The 21,162-nt window shown below is 43.8% G+C and overlaps 1 protein-coding gene and 1 long non-coding RNA gene across 8 annotated transcripts in view; one reads left to right on the top strand and one right to left on the bottom strand.

Moving 5' to 3' along the window:
• Window positions 1–5,467: 5,467 nt before the first annotated feature.
• Window positions 5,468–21,162, top strand: part of Clip4 (CAP-Gly domain containing linker protein family member 4) — a 97,454-nt gene continuing 81,759 nt past the window's right edge. For 3 of the 6 annotated variants that reach the window (XM_021149451.3, XM_021149448.3, XM_021149450.3), the window contains exon 1: window positions 5,468–5,691. The gene's annotated coding sequence lies outside the window, so the exon portion shown is untranslated. Of the gene's footprint in view, window positions 5,692–18,446; window positions 18,640–21,162 lie in introns of those variants that run through there. The other 3 variants (XM_021149449.3, XM_021149452.3, XM_029471329.2) reach the window with 2 other exon arrangements.
• LOC115029734 (uncharacterized) lies at window positions 13,591–19,412 on the bottom strand. 2 transcript variants are annotated; one of them, XR_003835292.2, is made up of 4 exons: window positions 17,584–17,688; window positions 17,415–17,490; window positions 17,161–17,281; window positions 13,591–16,252 (listed from the first exon to the last, which is right to left on the bottom strand). It is a non-coding gene; the product is annotated as an uncharacterized LOC115029734 (long non-coding RNA). The 2 variants fall into 2 exon arrangements; XR_003835291.2 differs by lacking the exons at window positions 17,415–17,490; window positions 17,584–17,688 and adding an exon at window positions 18,985–19,412.

The raw sequence follows: 21,162 nt of genomic DNA, 5'->3' as shown, positions 1-21,162 counted from the left end.
TAGGCACAGCCCAGGAAAAATTCATTTTAGGAAAGATTCCTGCTATTAATATGCTTTTCCTGTTATTATTAAACATATATAACAATCACTAGGTATTAGCTCACCCTTTTGAACAGATCTCTGCAGAAAAACAAAGATGTACTGTCTTGTAGTGATGCTATATAGACAAATAGATGACTTTTTTTTTTTTTTTTTTTGAGACAGGGTTTCTCTGGATATCTCTAGGATAGCCCTGGCTGTCCTAGAACTCACTTTGTAGACCAGGCTGGTCTTGAACTCAGAAATCCACCTGCTTCTGCCTCCCAAGTGCTGGGATTAAAGGTGTGTGCCACCATGCCCGGCTAATAGATGACTTCTTAATTCTTAATGATGATCCTTTTAAAAATCATATAATTATAACAGTATTTACTAAGCTGTTTTGTAGTGTGACACTATTAGGTTCTCTCTGATAATTAAAACTACAATGAGAACTCTGCCAGTCTTCTAGTGTCATGAATTAATTGCTTCTGAGATGGCAAGCAGGCATCTACTACTCAGAGCACATTCCAAGAGGTTGTAAAACCATTAACCAAATGTTTTGGCCAGGGTTTGTATTCCTGCCAAAATATCATGACCATGAAGCAAATGGGGGAGAAAAGGGTTTATTCAGCTTACTCTTCCACATTGCTGTTAAATTGCTGAGTTTGGGACAGATAACGAATGTTTTGCCAGATAAATACTCCTAATGGATACGCATGCAAAAATTCTCTGCTTTAAACTTCTTATTCGATTTATGACTTGAATTTATGTGTAAGAGTAAGGACAAAGGAAGTCAGGACTGGAACTCAAGTAGGTCAGGAAGCAGGAGCTGATGCAGAGGCCATGGAGGGATGTTACTTACTGGCCTGCTTCCCCTGGCTTGCTCAGCCTGCTCTCTTATAGAACCCAGGGATGGCACCACCCACAAGGAGCCCTCCCACCCTTGGTCACTAATTGAGAAAATGCCTTACAGCTGGATCTCATGGAGGCATTTCCTCAAGGGAGGCTCTTTTCTCTGTGATAACTCCAGCTTGTGTCAAATTGACACACAAAACCAGTCTGTACACCAAAGGTCATAAAAAGGGAACTAATGATTTACTACAGGTGCTAGGACAGAAGACAAAATGTTGACTGGGTTTGTCTATACAAAACTTCGCTAATATTGTGGTCACAAAAGTTATGGTTTTTAACTATCTGTGAACCTGCTGAGTTTGGGACAGATAACGAATGTTTTGCCAGATAAATACTCCTAATGGATACACATGCAAAAATTCTCTGCTTTAAACTTCTTATTCGATTTATGACTTGAATTTATGTGTAAACTTGTGATGAACTTCTTACCATTTGATCATGTATTCTGGAAGATGTATAAATGCTGAAGACAAAGAGAAGAGAATATTCTTTTTGTCTCACTTTTCTTAGCATTCTCTTTATCCCCCTTTTCTTAGCATTCTTCTTGTCCCCCCCTTTTCTTATATATTCCCCTTTTTTTCTTAGGAGCCCTTTCCTCCTTTTTCTTAGAGAGCTCTCACAGGAAACCTTTGAGAACTTAGAAATAAACACTAAAATAACTTTTCAAAGTGTCCCTTTTTTCTTCCTGGGATTTCAACTAGCAGACTGAAAGTTAGAACCTCACAATTCCTGTGGAGATAAAACAAAGGATGCTTTTATATAATCTCCTACTGTTTCAGAATGAGGTGCTAAACAGTGTCTTATCTCAGAGGAACTCAGAAGGCAGGTCAGCTACTGAGGCAAAGTGACTTAGAATTGAAACAGGAATTTTGTTATTATTATTATTATATATGTTGTCTTTCTAAAAACCAAATTGAAAGCAGCAGCATAGCCTGACTAGGTTAAACAATCAGATCTCACTCTCAAAGTTCTGGAAGGAAGTTCAAGGTTCAGGTGCAAACTTGATTTTTTTTCCAAGGCCTCCTTTTTTGGGGGTGGGGCGTCAGAGATGGCTGTCCTCTCTGACATCTTTTGGTGTCTCTTCTGTGTGTGCCCCCTTATGAAAATGAGTTACCACGTCTAAGGACAATGGTCACATTGGACTAGAAGCCACCCTGACAACCTCACTTAACGACTCCTTTGAAGGCTCCATCAATAACACATAGTGGCATAATTGTCTCATAAGCTCTGTTCTGTATTTATACTCTTCAGGCTTCCTCAGAGCACCCTGGGCACCTTTATGCATCCATCTGACCTTCCTCTGGAATTCTCAACTTCTAAACCAAAAGGCTGTGCACTGAAGTAAGGCAGGGAGGTCTGAAAGGAAACAATGTCAGACAGAACATCAGAGTCTATCAAAGGTTGGGAGGAAGCCACCGGGCCCTAGGAAGCAGGACTTCTTTGTGCCCCATGTCTGATCTCTAAGCCTCATCAGAGAGTCCAGAGTTTGAAGCTTGGGACAGAGCAGGGATCAAGCTATGTGTAGAACTATCTTTTGTCATGTTGACGTGCCAGAATAGGATTGGTGTCTGTGTATAAAAGAATGGGGAGCCCCTAAAATCTGCTGCCTCTATCTCCCACAGTCCAAGTGGCATAGGAGGTTACTATGATGTTCTAAAGCAATGATTCCCAACCTGTGGTCATTGTCATGACATCCTTTTGAGTGTGTGTGGGGGTCACATATAAGATAGCCGGCACATCAGCTATTTATATTATGATTCATAACAGTAGCAAAATTACAGTTATAAAGTAGCAACAAAAAATTACGGTTGGGGTAGGGGGTCACCATAACATGAGGAACTGTGGTGAAGGATCACAGCGGTAGGAAGGTTGAGAACCAATCAAACCTGTTCAAAAGGTTTCCATGAAGAAAAAACTTTTTTTTTTTTTTCAGAGCAAGAAAGAACCAATGAATCAGTCTAAAAGGAGGCCTGGGACCCAGGTGAGAAACATAAGGACATTCTGAGGACAGAGAAGCCATGGGGTCCTGTTACATGAGTCACCCAGGTTCAGGTACCCAGTATCTAATTTTTCTAAAGGTTGTTTATTTTCTTTCCTTTTAGTATGAAGTAGAGTTTATTTAGGGCATGGGGAGGGGAGTTGAGGGGGTAGAAGAGACAGAAGGAGGGAGGGAGGGAGGGAGGGAGAGAGAGAAAGAGAGAGAAAGAGAGAGAGAGAGAGAGAAGAAGAAGAAGAAGAAGAAGAAGAAGAAGAAGAAGAAGAAGAAGAAGAAGAAGAAGAAGAAGGAGGAGGAGGAGGAGGAGGAGGAGGAGGAGGAGGAGGAAGAGAGGTTGGCCATGAGCACCTGGAGAGAGAGGGGGAGGGGAATGGAGAGATAAGGGACAGAGAGGGAGGAGAGGAAGAGAGGAAGAAAAGCAAGAGCAAGGGAAGGTTCATTTTCAGAACGTATAGTTACAGCTGACTCTTTCTATAATTCCTTAAAACTTTAGTTTTGATCCCCCATAAATACAGCAGGGTTAGTACCAGATACAGTGTCTATCAAGTATGATGTCAATCTTAAGCATGTGTATTAACTTTCAAAACTCCATACCACCACTGTATCTTTTTATTATCTGTGTATATTCATTGTACACAGTACTGGCTCTCATGGGGACAATTTATTGCAAGTACATTAGAGCCCAGGCTGACCTGAAACTCGAAGTGATCCTCCTGCCTCTTCCTCCTAAGGGGGAACACCTGACATCTGTGATCCTCAGATGCAGATAGTACAAATTAACACCAAGAAGGGGACCCATTATATAAGCCCCCAAGAGCTTAGATTGAATTCCAGAGAAGAAAGAAAAAGAGAATTTCCAACTTCAATTGTGACTGAATAATAAACTTGAATTGACTAAGACATGACTGTATTTGAATGAGTTTATCTGAAAGTGGCTAGATTCAATTTTCTCCGCTTTGAGGCAGAACAGAGGCGCAGGGAAGAAATTACACTCAATTACAGGAGAATAGAGAAAATTACATTTTTGCACACTCAAGTCAGTAGCTGTGAAATTTGTGTTGGCTCCAATAATTACAGGCAGCCAGGTGTTGGTATGATCTTAAGAACAAACCGACAGATCATTATGGGCAGTTTTTCCAAATTGTTATCTGATCCACAGCTGAAACTCAGAAGGTCAGTGTAGTGTCTCATCATTAGACGTCATGATGAAATGGGTTTGAATTTCTGTTCAAAACCTTTTCTTTCTATCAGAAACTAGAGTCAAGTCTTGAGAAGTTAAAAATGCTTCTTTCTTTCCAAGTTTTCAGGGGCCCGGTCCAGAATATAACCTATGACCAACACGAAGAAAATAGGAAGTCCTGGGTAGTGTTGGAATCCGGTTAACACCGGTCAATCCACCCTTCACACCTCTGCTCAACACCACTGAGACCTAGGCATGGATCCCTGTGGGTGTGACACACAGGGACTCAGGCTTTTAATTAGGCTTTGGCAGGCAGGACCACAGAGGGAGGATGGAGAGTGAGCTAGTCTCCCATCTTCCAGTCCTGGCTCCATGGATTTATTGCAGACCCGTGGAAGACCATAGTTCCTGTCAGGCAGCCTTCTCCACAGGTTTACACAGCTCCCCTGGACTCTTGCTCTCTATGGGTTCAGTTTAGGACAGAAACATGCCTGTTAAACTTCTCTTTCCCGTGGGATCCCCACGGGCCTGAAAATCATGCCTTTTGTAAACTCTCCTCTGATTACTGTGTCATCTTGGGTCCAAAAAAAGCTTACAGTTAAGTGTGCAGAGCCGTGTACTGTGTGGTGTCAGGTACAGGTGGTTTCCATCTGAAAGTTAGACTTTATCTTCCCAGATAAAGTCTAACTTTATCTTGCCACAACTTGAGAACTCTGGGGCTGGCATGGGAGTGATGTCATTCCGAGCATGTGTGTGGCCTCCCTGTTTTCTGGAAAGAAACTTAAGGGAGAGTCACTTATGTCCATCTCTCTGCTCTGTTCCTCAGAGCACAACACAGTGCACAGCTTTGAAACACTGGGGTGCCATTTGTCTCTTACTAACCAAAGGAACTCCTGTAGTTTAGTTTTGGGTGATGTGACAATTTGGGCCAAAAAATGGTTGGTTTTTCAGAAGTGGGCCCCGGTAGCAACCACACATAGTTGAAGGTACTCAGGTACTTAACTAGATGGCTGCAGCCTGAGTTCTGTGTAGGGAATTCCACGGAGCTTTGTCTCATGAACACACCTGAAGAAGTTTCAGGCGTTCAGAAAAGTTGCTGTGGAGGGAGGCCTGAGTGGAAATCAGGGTGATTGATCTCTTTGGTAACTTGACAGACACTTTGGAAGGGTCCGTTAAAGCATCTGAGCTCCTTTCCTGTTGTGAAATGAAGGGCTTGTAGAGCTGACTAGGGTTCTTTGCCCATTTGGCTAAGCACTTGGTTCAGGGTCCTAATTAGTGCCTGGCCCTTTAAATCTTGTATCCGTAGCGCCAAGGCATGTCATTGTTACGCATTGGTTGCCTGTGGTGACCTGGCTGGCTTGGGGCACTCAAAGGGGACTCCACCAAAGGGAGGCAAGACAAAGCCTGCCATTACCACCGTGGCTTTCTGGAACTTGAATCTACCTAGGGCCCGAGGGAGCCCATTATGAAAACACCCGTTTCCATATATCCCCAACTAACACGCTAAGCAATTTGTACTCTGCTGAGGAAGGCTGATGAGGAACTGAAAAAATTTTGACATTGAGAAGACAGTCACATGATTTGGGTAAGTCGGCTTATAAAAGAAATGTGTCTCCTCAGACCTCCAGTGAAACTCACTTCTGTAAAGGCAGAGGTGGATAACCCGGACAAAGCAGAGCGCACTGGACAATCTCAGACAAGTGAAAACGGGCCATCCTAATTGAACACATACACCACACATTCAACCCTAATTGAATGGCCGTGAATACACTACATGATCAGGAAGTAAGGAGGGCGCTCCAAACCTAGGCAGAGCATTGGAATTACTGCTCAGTCAGCCTCTCTTTTTGTAATTGTTGAAATTGTTGATACATTATTAGTATTAAAGAAGGCTCATCATTTACGATTAACCTATCACGATGCAAGTCATCTTCTTTTTAACAAATGCACAATGTCTTCGCCATTACAGTATCAGGACAGTGTTCTTGTTCCTCAAATCCCTAGCAAGCCACTCATCCAACCTCTCTTCCTTGGTCCCGCTAACCATTGAGCATGTTTCTACCATGGCTTCACCTTTTCCATGACGCCAATTAGAAAGGAGTTACCCTGACTACTGCCCACGCTAAGTGGATGCCATACAGCTGAAAACGTGCAGGAAGAGTCAGGTGACATCTCTCTCTGACCGATATTCACTTAAATAACTCCCCTTGGTCTTCTTTGTGGCTCGATAGCTAAATATTGTGTTTTTCCTCAGTTTATCCACTCCCCACTCAAGGCAGAGGATGATGTCTTAGTTTCTCCAATATTTGGTTTCAGTTGTGTGTGTGTGTGTGTCTATGTGAATATATTTTTAGATCACTTGGGCAAATGCCTATGAGTATGGTTTCGGGCCCATAGTGTCAGGCTGTAAGAAACTGCCAGCCCGTATTGTGAAGTGTGAGTACCACTTTTCTGCCTCCTCCAGTGGCGAATGAGAGTTTCTCCATCACTCATCATCAGCCTTTGTTAGTTAGTGTTTGGAGTTTTAACCCTTCTAATAGACCTATAGCAGTCTCCCGTTCCCGTTCCCAGTTCCCTAATGACTCACCATGTTTGCTCATATACTGATTGGCCATTCATGTTTCTTCTTCAGTGAGGTGTCTTATTCAGTTCTTTTGCTCATGTAAAGAATTTGAGTTTTCTTATTGTTGAGTTCTTTTGGATAACATCAGGCACGTACTTTGGGGAGGTTTTCTCCTGTTTTTTTTTTTTTTTTTTGTCTTGTGTGTTTTCATTGTCTTAACATAGCCTTTAAAATTTACTTAATTCTTTGTGTGTGTGTGTGTGTGTGTGTGTGAGAGAGAGAGAGAGAGAGAGGAGAGAGAGAGAGAGAGAGGAGAGAGAGAGAGAGATGGCTTGTGCCTTTGATATTGCATCTAAAATGTTATCATTGAGTCCACTGCCACCAAGATTTTCTTCTCTGGTGTCCTCTGCAAGTTGTATGGCTTTCATTTTTAATTTCTTTCCATGCTCAGTTGATAGCTAACTTGTGTGGAAGGTGTGATGGGGAACTACCATTTTCTTGCTCTTGAATTGCCTTTACTCCTTGTGTTGGTGTGCGTGTGATTCTGAGATATTGTTTGATCTATTTTTCCTCTTTCGCACTGTCACAACTACTGTAGTTTTATACTAAAAATTTAAGCTGGGCCATGTCAGTTCTTCAAGTTTATTATTATTATTTTTTCTAAATACTATGTTGGCTTTTCTGGGTCTTTCCCATTTTATTCTGGGCCCCCTTTGGGTTTCTGGGCTGAGGATTCAGCAGATGAGTGTGTTTAGTGGTAGTCATTTGCCCCCGCAGCTGAGACCTGAGCTTGGCTGGTGACCTCATAGCAGGGCCATAAGGGTTTGCACCATGTCACTGGATATGGCTTGTGAAGATGTGCCACCATTCCTGCTAGCCACAGCACCTCTGAACTGGTGAAAATACGAGTTCCTAGCAGGGGTGTGGCATTTCCTTGATAAGCTGAACTTAAGTGGATCCCTGCTGGAAAGTCTGGGTTAGGGTTTGGGTGAGGCTGGAGGAGCATAAATGTGGGTACCACATGGAGCAGGGTACCTGGTGGGGGGCAGCAGGCCCCTTATCATGTTGATGGATAGAACATCACTCTGGTGAGTGGTACAGCTGTTCTTTCATTTCTAGGACTATGCTTCCATCCAATGGGTGCATTCTCAAAGATTATATACTAGTATATCATTATATAATGGCCAGCGATTAAGATGGTAATGTGGGCATTCTTGTTATACTGCCAAGTGGTTATCAAGGTGATGGCAAACGGAACAACAGAGATCCAACCCCCTAGGACATCAGGATATCTTATCTCAACTTGATTTTGAATGAATGCTGTCACTGAGGATACATTTTATATGAAAACTAAGCTGTCTGGGGCAGAAATCATTTGTAAAATCTATTTATTCTTAAAAGTCTGAGCTAGCAAAGACCTGGGATCACAAGGCAACTTTATTTTCAGCTTCTAAATTTTACTTCAAAATGCTTAGATTTCTTGGGGTGCTTGTAACAATTGTTGTCTTTTCTTTATAGTGTGTAACACGTACAGGAGGCAGAGAGAAAGACAGAACAGAGCGGATAGTCCCCACTCTTTCCTTCACTGGAAACTTGTGGTGGCTTTTCCTTGACCCTATGGGACAGTGTCTCAGGCTGTTAATGTGACTTTCAAGGCCAATCTAGCCCTAACCTATATTTCTAGTTCATCTCACAGTTTCTCACTTTTAGGTCTGCTCTAGCGAGACTGTTCTGGCTTGAGTGTTGGGATTCCTCTCACATTTTGTTGTTGATATCTAATCTGCAGGTGTGAGTTCTTAGGGGTGATACTTTTAGCATTTTGGGCATTTGTAAGAAAGTTCACTTCCGTTTCCATCAGGTAACCACACAATGAGGAAGATGCTCACCTAGAAACTAAGAAGAAGGTCCTTGCCAGACTCAGAATCTGTTGGTGCTGTCTTCGGATTGCCAGCCTCCAGGCCAGAGACAAATCTCTAGTGTCTGCATAAGCCTGCAGTCTGCATTAGTCACTAACAGCGGTCAGAATGGACCAGGACGCTTCTGTAACTTAAATACATTTTGAACTTTTGTTCCCATCGTCAGGCTTTCTCTCACAAAGTATCATGTTTACAAGTTCAATCTCTGGGGGCTGGAGAGAGGCCTCAGAGGTTAAGGGTGCTTGCTGTTCTTAGATGGGACCAGAGTTTAGTTCCCAGTATTCACATGGTGGCTCACAATCACCTATAACTCCAGTCCCAGGGGGATGTGATGCTGTTCAGACCTCTGCACGCATGTAGTTCAGATACATACATACATACATACACACAGACAAAACACTCATACATAAAACAAAAAATAAATACATCTTCGAGAAAAGTTTAACCTCTGGATTAATGTGGTCCAGGTTTCAAAACCTGGTTCTGCTCCCTAGTGTGTGCGCTTGGGCAGGTTATCTGACTCCTCCCTGATCAATTTTTTTAAAACTATGGCTCCACACGGGTTGTCTAATTGAATGTGGAGGTGAGAGGGATCAAGAGTGGAAAAAAGGTAGCAAGCTCCATTCTATACTTGAATTTCTCCAACTGAAGGATTGGAACCTGAATGATATTTAATGCATAAAGGTTAAAGGCATATAAAGACAATAACTCACAGCATATACAAAGTCCCCCAGGGCAGCTTGCTCCTCATCTGCCTAACGACATCTCGTCATGCTTCCTATGAGCTCAGGATGTCTTTCTGAAGTCTTTCCTGACCACATCAGTCTACAGTGTGGAAAGTCTCTCCTTGGAGAACCCTGAGCGCTAGCCCCATTTCTTTGGTAGGTGTCTGGCTTTCTTGTCCATTGTTTATGTCTTTGGATGACTGTGCATTTGAACATAACTTTGAGTCAAGCCTGTGCCTAGGGAACCACACCAGGAGGCAGGGATCACTTACCTTATTTTACAAAGAAGCGACCTGAGGTTCAGGGGCGTTAAGAAGAAAGATGGGGATTGCGGAGCTGGTAAGAAACGATCCTGGGGTTCTGTTCGGGCTGCCCACCATGGCCTATGTTCATGGCAGTCTTTCTTCTTTACTGGAAAACTGGAGTGACCTAAGTTATACCTGGTCACAGTGTCCCCCTGTCCTTGGAGTAGGAGGCCATAAAGCATAAATCTAGTAATTTGCTGGGCCCAGCTATAATTTGGTTGCTCTTCTAAGTGCTAGTCCGGGTCTCAAGGCACCCGGTTATCTTGATTAGGAAAAAGCTATTGCACGCTATATTTTTGTGGACTTTTAAAAGCACAGACTATAAGAACTTCTTACTCTTGGTTGAACTCCACATGAATCTAGAAAAGCAGTTCACATTTCTTTTTCTCCTGACTATGCCCTGCAGTCTCAAATATGCTTGGATGAGAGATGCCAGAATCACTCTCATTATTATTATTATTATTATTATTTTTTTGGTCACAAAGGAGGCTTTCTCGTGACTCAGACCCAGAACCAGCTCATTGGTCCATGGCTTTCTTTGGTTAGGTGACTCATTGGATGCTTGTTGACAGGTGCAAACCCCGGTGCACCTCCAGTTGGGGAGGGACCTGTCCTGATATTCTCTCGACTCCTAATCACCATGTTATTAAAGCCATGATGGTTTATCATGACCTAGGGTGAGACTGCACTGGTTTGTAAGCAACTGATGAAAAGACAGCTTTGGCGATACACAGGCCCTTGCACGGGCAAGTGTGCACATGAAAAGAAGTCAAGCATTAAGCCTTTTAAAACCCTGGGATCAGTGGTTCTTAATTTGTGGGTCACGGACCCTTTGGAGCTGAATGACTCTTTCACAGGGGTTGCAATCAGATATCCTGCATAACAGGTAGTTACATTATGATCATAATAGCAGCCAAATTACAGTTATGAAGTAGCACCAAGAATAATTTTATGGTGTGGGGGGGTCACAACATGAGGAACTGTATTGAAGAGTCAGGGCATAAAGAAGGTTGAGAGCCACTGCCTTGGATGCAATAGTCTATCTTGATTGGGGTGAACAGCCTGGTCCCTTCTGTCAGCTCTTATTTCCTGAATTTGTTCTATTCCAGAGACTGTTTGGGGTATTTGTGATATAGCAGTGACAGAGGTCCAATACAATTTCTGCCCTCTTAGATCTCCTTTGAAACAAAACAACAACAACAATAACAACAACAAACAAAGCAAAATGTTTTTAGTATATTTTATGTTTCTGAGTTCATGCAAAAGAAGAAAGGAGGACCCACTCAGTCATCATTCAGCATTTATTATTATTATTTATCAGTATTGTTCATCTCTCTTCCCTACCATTCACTTATTGCTAATAAAATACCTTAAAGCAATCTCAGGCAGGAGACATTTTATCCTATTTTCCATGACTGTTTAATAAAGATTTTTTAAAATAAAAATATATAATTGTAATGTGATCATAAATAGCAGAATTAATAAAAATTATTGATACAATTTAATATCCACATAGGGTTAAATTTCCTCTAGTGGTCCTATGAATATTCTCTTCTTCCTTTTTTTTTTTTTTTTTTTACAGTGCACAGTGTCTCTCATATTGTAGTGTGGGTTGATGTGGAACTTGTTACGTAGCCCAGGCTGGCTTGAAACAGAAATTCTCCTCCTTCCCAGTGCTAAGATTACAGACATGAGGCATATGCCTGGCTCTAGAATTTCTTTTTAACATGTATTTATTTGAATCTAAACAAGATCTGCACACTGTAGGCTGTGGATAGGGCTCTGAACTGTTCTAGTCTGTGGCAGTTTCTCTGAGCTCTTTTGCTGTTTGTAGGAATGAGTTCTTTGTTCTGTAGAAGTTCCCAAATATGAGTTTGTTTGATTGCATTTTTATGTTTTTCTAATGATATTTCTTCATGCTTTGCCTTTCCTGTAAAATGATGGCTATATAAAGAGATTTTGTTAATGTCAGTTCCAATGGGAAAGAAGGGATCGTTGAACTCAAATTCTCCTGGGAGTAGCTTGATGCTATTCATGTGTGCCAGAGATGGTTCTACAGTTATCTTGGTGACTAGAAGTAACTGGTGTGAAAAGTGTAGTTCTTGTGCCTATGTATGTGTGCATTCATGTTTATGTTTGTGTGTGCAAGTGTATTTGTGTGTGTGTGTGTGTGTGTGTGTGTATGTGTGTACATGCATGAGGGTGGGCCCAGAGCCCAGAGCCCAGAGCCCAGAGCCCAGAGGTCAATATTGGGGGTCTTTCTCAGTCACTCTCCACCTTGTTTTTTGAGACTGGGTCTCTCATGAACCTGGAACTCACTGGTTTCAACAAGGATGGCTGGCCAAGGAACCTCAGGAATTTCCCTGTGTCTGCCCCAGTGCTGGGGTTACAGGCCTAGGCTACCACAGCCAGCTTTTCATGTGGGGCAGGGGAGTTGAGCTCAGGGCCCCCATATCTGTGTGGAAGGTTGCTTTTTAGCTAAGCCATCTCTCCAGACCCTGAAAACAAATGTCCTTGTGCCACAGGGGCAGTTCTGACCCCAATGCTATAAAACACTCCCTTGGTCCCTGTCTTTCTTTATGTTGACTTACAAGTTTGGCCTTTAAAAGTGGTTGTACTGTCTGATGGTTGGATGTGATACCAGCTAAAGGGCCTGTTAGCAACAAGTCGGGTTTGAAAAAAATGCCATTCGTTCTTATTTGGAAGCAAGGCTAACAAAAGGCAGAATAAACTTATAGGATATCTCAAGTCCCTAAATCAAGGGTATTTGAGGATGGTTTTCAGGTTTACTTTGCAGAAGGCATTCAGCTATTTGAATGATGCAATCAGAATGAGCAGCACTAACTGGGAAAGGATGTGTGCGCCATCTGAGGCATTTCCAGTTTAGACTCTACTTCAGCAGGGGTCCCCATGTGCAGCCTTCAGAGGGGAGGTGGGTCATAAAAGGAAAAGCCAAGGAGAGGCAGCAGGAGGGCTAGGGGTTTCAGGGCTGTAGGCTGATGAGGATTCCCATGGCCTTGGTGAGTTTCTTCAGTAAAGGATGACGTCAGTGTTTTAAAAAAGGAGATTGGGCTTTTCATTTGGGGACCCGAATCCAAACAGGATGACCCCAGTGAGCAAAGGGGAGAACTTAGTATCTCTATGGCAGCAAAGGGCAGAACATAGTATCTCTATGGCAGCAAAGGGCAGAACATTGTATCTATATGGCAGCAAAGGGGAGAACATAATATCTATATGGGCAAGGTCATGGGGGAGGGTTACATTTTGTATGTGTTATATTGGGCATATCACAGAGTAGATGATGAGGAAGCATTTGGATATATCTATATCATCTACATATAGGTATATCTCTGTCTATAGCACAGAGATAAAAATCTGTGCTTGGGATCAGGAAGAGAGATGGTATACAGGCAAGGATTACACAGATCATCCTGTGAAAGACTGGCTTCCTGGAACCACCCGGAGAAGCCCTTAGGGGATTCTCTGAGATATACATAGCAGTGTGTCTCCACTATACTCAGTGCTGCTAACCTGTGCTACAGAGTGTGTGTCTCTCATTAAATACCCATCAATCATGCAGGAGGTTTCCATATCCTTGCCAACATTTGGGATAATCTTTATGCCTTTTTGCCTCTGACAGGGAAAAGCCTATCTCTATACATCACTTTTATACTTTAACTTTCAGTTATATTTTTATGCATGAATTCAACACACAGATGCACATACTTACACACACATACATACACACACACACACACACACACACACACACACACACACACACATTGAAAAAACCCAGGAGTTAAAACTAGAAAAACAACTAGTTCTATATCATCTTCACGATTGCAGTCAGTCCTTCTTCATGGCCTGATATCACTCTTCCTTGGGCACCCTTCTTTTTCCTATACTGTGCCCACAGTACATTTGTTTACACACATACATGCATACATTGTAGGCTAGAACCCACGAGAGAGAGAGAGAGAGAGAGAGAGAGAGAGAGAGAGAGAGAGGACATGTGGTTTATTTTTTCTTTCTTTCTGAGACAGGGTGACTTATACATTCTAAGTCCAACCACTTCCTGGTCATTTTGTGATAGTTTTTATTTCTTGCCCATCCCACTGCTTATCATTCTGGGCTTTTCTTTGGACAGTCTGGATAGCCTGTGTGTCTTAGTTGGGGTTATTGTTGCTGTGATGGCACCAGGTTGAAAGGTAGCTCGGGGAGGCAAGGGTTAATTTCCCTCCCAGTTCCATATCACAGTTCATCATCAAAAGCAGTGAGCGCAGGAACTTAAGCAGGGCAGGAACCGGGAGGCAGGAGCTGATGCAGAAGCTGTGGAGGGATGCTGCTTCCTGGCTCACACCTCATCATTGGCTCAGCCTGCTTTCTTATAGAACCCAGGGCCACCAGCTGAGGGGTGGAACTGACCATGGTGATATGGGCCCCTCCCACATAAATTATCAATAAAAAAAATGCTCTTCAGGCTTGCCTACAGCCCAATCTTAAGATGGCCTTTTTCAGCCACCATGTTAATTTTCTATCCTATAGCATCTTGAATTGCTTGGCTAGGTCTCTGGGTATGCCTATGAGATGCCTACAGGGCATGCCTATCTTGAAGACACTAACTGATGTGGGAGAGCCTACCTACTTGTGGGCAGAGCCATTCTCCAGGCAGAGAGAAAGGGAGCTAGCGCCAGCATTCATCTCTTATTTCCTTACTGGGATGTCATGTGACCAGGTGCTTCAAGCTCTGTTGCCTTGACTTCCCTGGGATGATGGATCTTTGAATTGTGAGCTAAAATAACTCCTTTCCCTCTTAAGTTGTGTTTGTCAAAGTATTTTGTCACAGCAACAGGGAAGGAAACCAAGACACATCACTGTCAACTGTCTACTGTTACCCTTTCCTCGTTTTTCTTGTTAGTTTTTCGACTGATTTTTGTTGCTTTAGGTACTAATTCCTAGCTATGTTTATACATGTCACAAACTTCTTTCAGTTTGTCACATCTTTACATTTTTCTTTTTAAAAAAGTATCTTGAAGTGTGTATCTGCATTTGGGTATATGCATGGTGCAGTACCCACCGAGGCCAGAAGAGGGCATTGGATCTGATGGAGCTAGAGTTATAGGCGGCTGTAAGCTGGTCTTTCTTGGATGCAGGGACCAAACTCAGGTCTTCTGCAAGAAATGCACTTTTGACTGCTGAGCTGTCTCTCCACTTCTTTTTATTGGAGGTTACCTGTGGCCACTCAGTGGAGGAATTTTGTAAGGATTTACAAATGTGCATGGTTCTTTGTTAGTCCTATTTCCTGATAGGAACAGATGAAGTTGTTTTACGGCATTTCCTCCATCATCTCTGTCACTGACCCCAGGCCCTCCAGCATAACAAGTTCACTTGTGCCCCCAGGAGCCCAGTGCTCTAGTTGTGATTAGGAATACATTCTTACAGCAGATTTCCAGCATCTCCCTCACTTTCTTTTCCTTTTTGTTTCCATTATTAAATAAGACTGTTTGACTAACTCTGTCCTATATATAATTCATATATATTTTTTAAATCATTGGCTGTTGTATCACTTTTATGTATACCAAGGACATGCTTATCCAGGGCTCTCCTTCAGAGCCCTACCTTCTAGGTCATTTTTCTGTTTATTTCTAGAGCAGCCTCCAATTATTTTTATTATGATATAGTAAAGACATAATCTCTAGTATAGCAAATCTCCTTCTTTTGGTCTTGCTTTTAGACATTTGTCCTATTTAAAGTTATATTTGTCCTTACATATTTTATGTTTATTGAACACCTTAAAATTTTAGTTATAATCAAACACTGAGTCTAGAGATTAGCTTGACATTTTTACAGTGTGAAGCCACCCCGGCCATGGCCTAGTTCTTCATCTGTTCAGTCTATTTTTTTTTAAATGTCCTTTAATAGAGTTTTAAGAGCTTCTTCATAAAGTTCTGAAAAGTTGTTAGTTAACCCCGGATGCTGTGAGTATGAGACGTGTCTCACTGTCTCCTTCCTGCTTATTTGCTGCTGATGTAAACGGTTGGATTTTATAAATTGATCTTGTATTTGGACGCCTTGCTGAACTAATTCCTTCTAACAATGTGCTGATTTGTTTTTGGGTGTTCCAGGCAGAGAGTCCTGTTGCCTGTGAATACAGTAGAGAGGAAGACTTTGTGAGTTCGAGTTCGGCTAAGTGCTGTAAGCATCCCTGCTGGTTGAGTTCCCATCCGCCTGGCTTTCCCAGAAGACTGCCTCTCATGTACTCACTTTGGGAAAGTGAATCTCTCTCTTCTCCCTGAATGATACCAAATGATGCCCAATGCGCGGAGCGAGGACGAGGAATGTCTGAATTTCTGAGTGATTCCCTGTTCATCATTCAGGCATCTCTGCCCCCACCCCCCAATCGCTACAAGGATATTTTATGTAGGTGATGCCAAACAATGTCTTGGGAGACTTTCAGATCATATTTACTGTATCTTCTGTTCCACTTCATTTGTAATGGAGACAAATTTTATTCCGGGTAGTGTTCTGTATAGTAGACAGTTGGCCACGCCTCCTCTTCTCTCTTTGGTACTGATCACCGACGGATGCTGTCTCTTCTTGGCACTTTGTTTCATTGTGATATTCTTCTCAGCACCTGTGATGGATTATAGTCCATGTGCCTAGCCATTCCAGTGGCTAGTTCAAGCTCCAGATTTTGACCCTATATAATTGTCCCATTTCCTTGTTATTAAATTGGCAAGACCTAGCTGCAAAAAATTGTGTGATATGTGTGTGTGTGCATGTGACAGGGAATAGCCCAGCAACAAGGGCTTGTGTTCCTGATGGCCGAGGAGTAGTTTCAGGTTTTGGAATAAAGGCAGCTAAGTGAGTTGCAGACTCTCCCTGGTGACTTGTTGATCTTGGAATTTGCCTGTGTACTGTGTATGTTGGGTGTAGCAGGAAGAGCCAGTAGTCTGGCTGGTTCTAACAGAGATCTTCATTATAGCTTAGTACCACTCAGCTTGCCACACCCCATCACCTACTAATAGTGGTATCTTGGTGGATACTTAAAAAAAAAAAAGCAATAAAAGTAAACTGTGTCGCTTGGAAAATATCACCAGCAGCTCCTGTTACAACAGATCCTTATGAGTTTCCGTGTTTCAGTGGCACTTAGAGCCAACAAAAGGCAAATTGCTTTCTCTTTTAGCCAGCTGAGGAGGAGGTGGGTGGGTTAGGCAAGAATTGGGTGTGAGAAAAACAGGGAAAGGGGTGTGAGTGTGTGTGTGGAGTCCTCCGAGGGAGGGATAGCATCTGTGTTATATTACCATCCTCAAGAGTGCATGAAGACAAGAGTCTGCAGGGAAAGAGAACCTGGCAGCTGCCCAGGGGTGTGGGATGGTGGAATTTAGTACTGCATAAGCACCCTGAGTTTTAGTTGGCCCTGTGCCCCACCCAGTTCTCCACTGTGCTCTGACCGCCTCAAACAACTATTTGGATATCTTGGGTTGAGTTAGTAGAAGCTCAAGAGGTAGGCAGAGGTGGCAGGCTCGCCTCGGTACTCACCAGGTCACCGTTCCGTTCTGAGCATCTCATTTAAAAAGGCTCAAGACAAGCCAGGATGCACTCCGAGGAGTCCTTCAACCGGCTGGTGAGTAGGGTCGAGACTGCGCTATCGACGAACGGCCTGAGAGACAGAGAATGCTCATTGTTCTATCTTGAACTGGAGTTAGATGTTCTTTGACAACATCCATGGCAGAAACAACCCTAGATTTTAGCTCCCAAGGAAGGATGTTTTGCCAAAGGCTAGTCTAAGCTACCTTAAGAGTTAGCGAGTCCCTTCTTCTTCCGAGTATCCAAGTAGAGTCACTTGGTGGGAGAATGTTGTGAGGGACTCTAGCAAGGAGAAAGTATTTGTGTTTGTTTCCCTAGCCTCTAGAGCCAACAGTTCGAACTGGAAAAGTGCTCTGGGGTGTGGTGTGCACTTACCTCTGGGCTGGCACAGATGCTGATGGACATCCATTCATATGGTCTCTCAACAAGTCAGTTACCACCCGATAGGGAAGAAACACCAACAGGGTTACAGTTTGTGAGGCCTCGAAGAGCTTGGCTGTGACATCCTTAACTCAAGTCACATTTAGCTCTCCCTATTAGAGACCAACACCTTTCTGCAGCATGGGAAAGAACTAGAAATGCCAGCGCCCACATCTGCTAGGGTTTCAATGTCACTTCTTTCTGGTTACGAGAAGATGGAAGAGATAAGTATAAGGTAGGTGAGGAGGGAGCAGAAAACTAAGGAATCTGTAAGTGCGGCCTGTGACTATTCATTTCTTCCCTTTGGCTGGCACACTTCCTTTGTAATTGCTCAGTTGGGTATTGAGACGGGTTTTCACAGCAGGACCTGGAAACAGATAATTGACTGACAGATCTTACCCTAGGCCATGCATTGGCCTCCCTATGCATGGGTGAGATGTGGTCTCTGCCTACCAGATGCTGTAGGTGGGAGCTCTTCCAGCCCAGGATGCTAGAAAGCAAGGGGGGCCAAATAGGGCCAACTAAGACCATGCAAGAGGAGGGTGTGCCTGCTGTAGCCCCAAATCACCATCCTGGTCAGCCAAGGTTCCTTTTAGAGCCTGGTTGTGCTGCTCTGGACAGATCCCCATTTGTGCATGCCACCGCAGGGGCTCCGGGAAAGGCCACTGGACTGTGAGTTTGGGCACAGCAGGTGCAGCCGCCGCCAGACCATCCTCCTGTTGGGGGTACAGGGGGCGCAAGCAGGAGGCGAGCGAGCGCAGGCGCGTGCGCGGGGCCCAGGGCCGAGGCCTGCGCGCAGCCCGGGCGGCTGCACTGCGCGCGCGCCGACCCGCGTGGGGGGCCCGGTTCCGGCGCGCGCGGCGTGGAAGGTGGCGGGTTGCTGCTGCCCGGCTGGAGGCTCGGCGGCAGCCACGGGACCCCTGCGGGAGGGCGGGAGCGCGCCCGCCAGCCCCTGCGCCTGGCCTCTGCGCCCCGCGTCCGCAGCCGGCGCTCCTCGGGGACCCGGAGCAGGCAGGTGGCGAGACGCTGGGGGGCGGCGGGACCGGAAAGCCGGGAGGCCGGGCCGCAAGGCGGTTGGCGGTGCGGGCCCCACCGAGGTGCCCGAAGGCCTCCCAGGACGCGGCCCGGCGGGCGGGGAAGTGGGTGCTTGTGTCGCTTGCTCTCCGGCTGAGATGGGTGCCGGGCTGAGGCCCGCGCTCCCCGGAACCCCGGAGTATCTCCCACGCGTGGGGCTGCGCACCCTGGTGGGTTCTCACAAGCTGGGCTCATCATGTTCTCATTCGCATCCTCCTCCGACTTAGATCATTAAGAAACCCGTGGCCACGCGTGTTCAAAACTGAACTGGCTTTGCCTCACCTTGCTGCTCTGAGATTCCTTCATACTAATTCGCCTTGAGAAGTTGCAGGAGGGTGGGAGCCCAGTGAGACCTGTCCCGTGCTTGCGGAACCGCAAGGATTAGATGAACTGGTTCTTAGTTACAGCCGTGAGGTGGTTCACTTCATCGAGATGCTGGGTTGGCCTTTGGGGGTTCCAAGTCCGCTCTGAGACAGGGTTTTGACCTGTATCAGAATGCTATTTTGGTGGGACAGTAACTTGGTGCCTGTTCCAGGCTGCACTGTGGGTAGGTACATCGTACCTTAGCATAGCATAAAAACAGTGCCTTTGAAATTCTTCTGAAGGTCAGTGGAGACCTTCATCAAATACTTGGTTGCAGTCGACTCTTGCTTTGACCTTTGTCAGTGAGTCTGCAGCACAGTTTAAGTTGACTGTGGGGCAGAAGAGCGGGTGGCGTTGGACGCAGAGACTGGAAGGAGAGCAGAGACTTGGAAATGGCTGGATTCCAGCTTTCTACATTTTGCTGATGCAAAACTATCCTGGTTTCATTTGAACATAAATATGATGCATTTTTTTGGGGGGGGGGAGGTAACACTTTCATTTGTTAGCCATTGTTTAGGCTCAAAGATTGACTCTTGACACAACCAAAGTGTTTATATGTTTTGTAGCTTTAATACACTGTGCAATTGTTCCTTGGACTTCTTTCCACTTTCCTGTTTCTCAGATACAATCCCAACAACAAGGCCTTTTAAAAAAGCGATGATTATAGTGGTATCAGTTTGCTTATAACAGTCGAAGGTTTGAAATACGTATTTGTGAGCTTGAGCTGACAGAATCAACTTCACTGTCTCTCGGCTAAAACCCTTTAAGCATCTGGCTGCTTTTAGTCTGACCGTTCTCTTAATTATTTATAATTATGCTGCTGCAAGCTTGCTTGGCACATCAGACTTTCTCATTTCAGGCATCTGAAAATTGTTTGTTCTCTGAAGAGTGAGCTGGACTGGTTTCCTTCAGTGCTGGTCAGGGGAATGTCCATAGGTGAAATGCCTTTCTGGTTAGCCACATGCAAACTGACCCTTTGAACATTCAGATAGAGCTAAAGCAGGGTCTATCACATAGTCCCAGGTAAATAAAATAGGTCTACAAATCAAACATTTACTGACAAGAAATCATATATTTATCTTGAAACAAAGATGTACATATGATTTTGCTATTTAAAGATGAAAACAGATTTGCATGCTGAAGAGAGGATCTGGTTGTCGTTAATTTTATATGTAAGTTGTATGAACATTTGGTACTACAGGATATGGAACATCTTCAACATTTTATAGAACTGATGTATAGTGCTGATAGTGCTGTTTTATATGAACATAAATGGGAAATATTATAAATATACACAAATAAATACATGTATATTTAGGACCCTTTCAGAAGTTGTTGGAAATTCTATCTGAATCTAAAACCAGACTTAATTTATGAGTTTTAAAAAATTTATTTTTAATTTATATGCATGAGTGTTTTGCTTGCATGTATGAATGTGCCTGGTGCTTACAGAGTACAGAAGAGGGTGTTGGGTCCTTTGGAACTGGAATTGCCATGTAGGTGGTGGGAACCCAACCTGGTAGGCGGTGCTCCTAACTGCTGAGCCATCTCGTGAGTGTCAAGGAATTTTAAATCTTTAAGAAGTTATTTATTTATTTATTTATTTATTGGCAAGGTCTCACTGTGTAGCTCTGGCTGTCCTGGAACTCGCTACCAGGCTAACTATGAACACATTGAGATCTGCTTGCCTCTGTCTTAAGTACTGGGACTAAAGGCATGTGATTTTTTATATATATATATATATATATAAATTTAGAACACAAACAGCAATTAGTGAAATCAACATTGGAACAAAATCTGATTCTAAAATATGCTAATTTGATGCGTACACGCTGAGGAACGACAATGGAAACTTATTAAAAGTCTGTTTTCTGTAATTAAAGCATTACATTTCTGTGAGAGCAGAATACTTTGTAAACACGGCAACCCATGACATCATACACCTGGTCTTGCATCTGGGTGGAGCGATTTCAGGCAGTATCAGATGGCACTGAATGGCGTGTCCACATGTTCAGTGAACACTGTGTGTTCAGAGCCAAGGCCGCAGTGAGGTCACATGATAACGCTGTAAGCACTGTCTGAAATACCCCAGATACA

The sequence above is a fragment of the Mus caroli genome, unplaced genomic scaffold (genome assembly GCF_978045245.1).
Source record: "Mus caroli unplaced genomic scaffold, Mus_caroli_1 scaffold_18, whole genome shotgun sequence".
NCBI lineage: Eukaryota > Metazoa > Chordata > Mammalia > Rodentia > Muridae > Mus > Mus caroli.
This window is presented reverse-complemented; position numbering and strand designations above follow the sequence as displayed.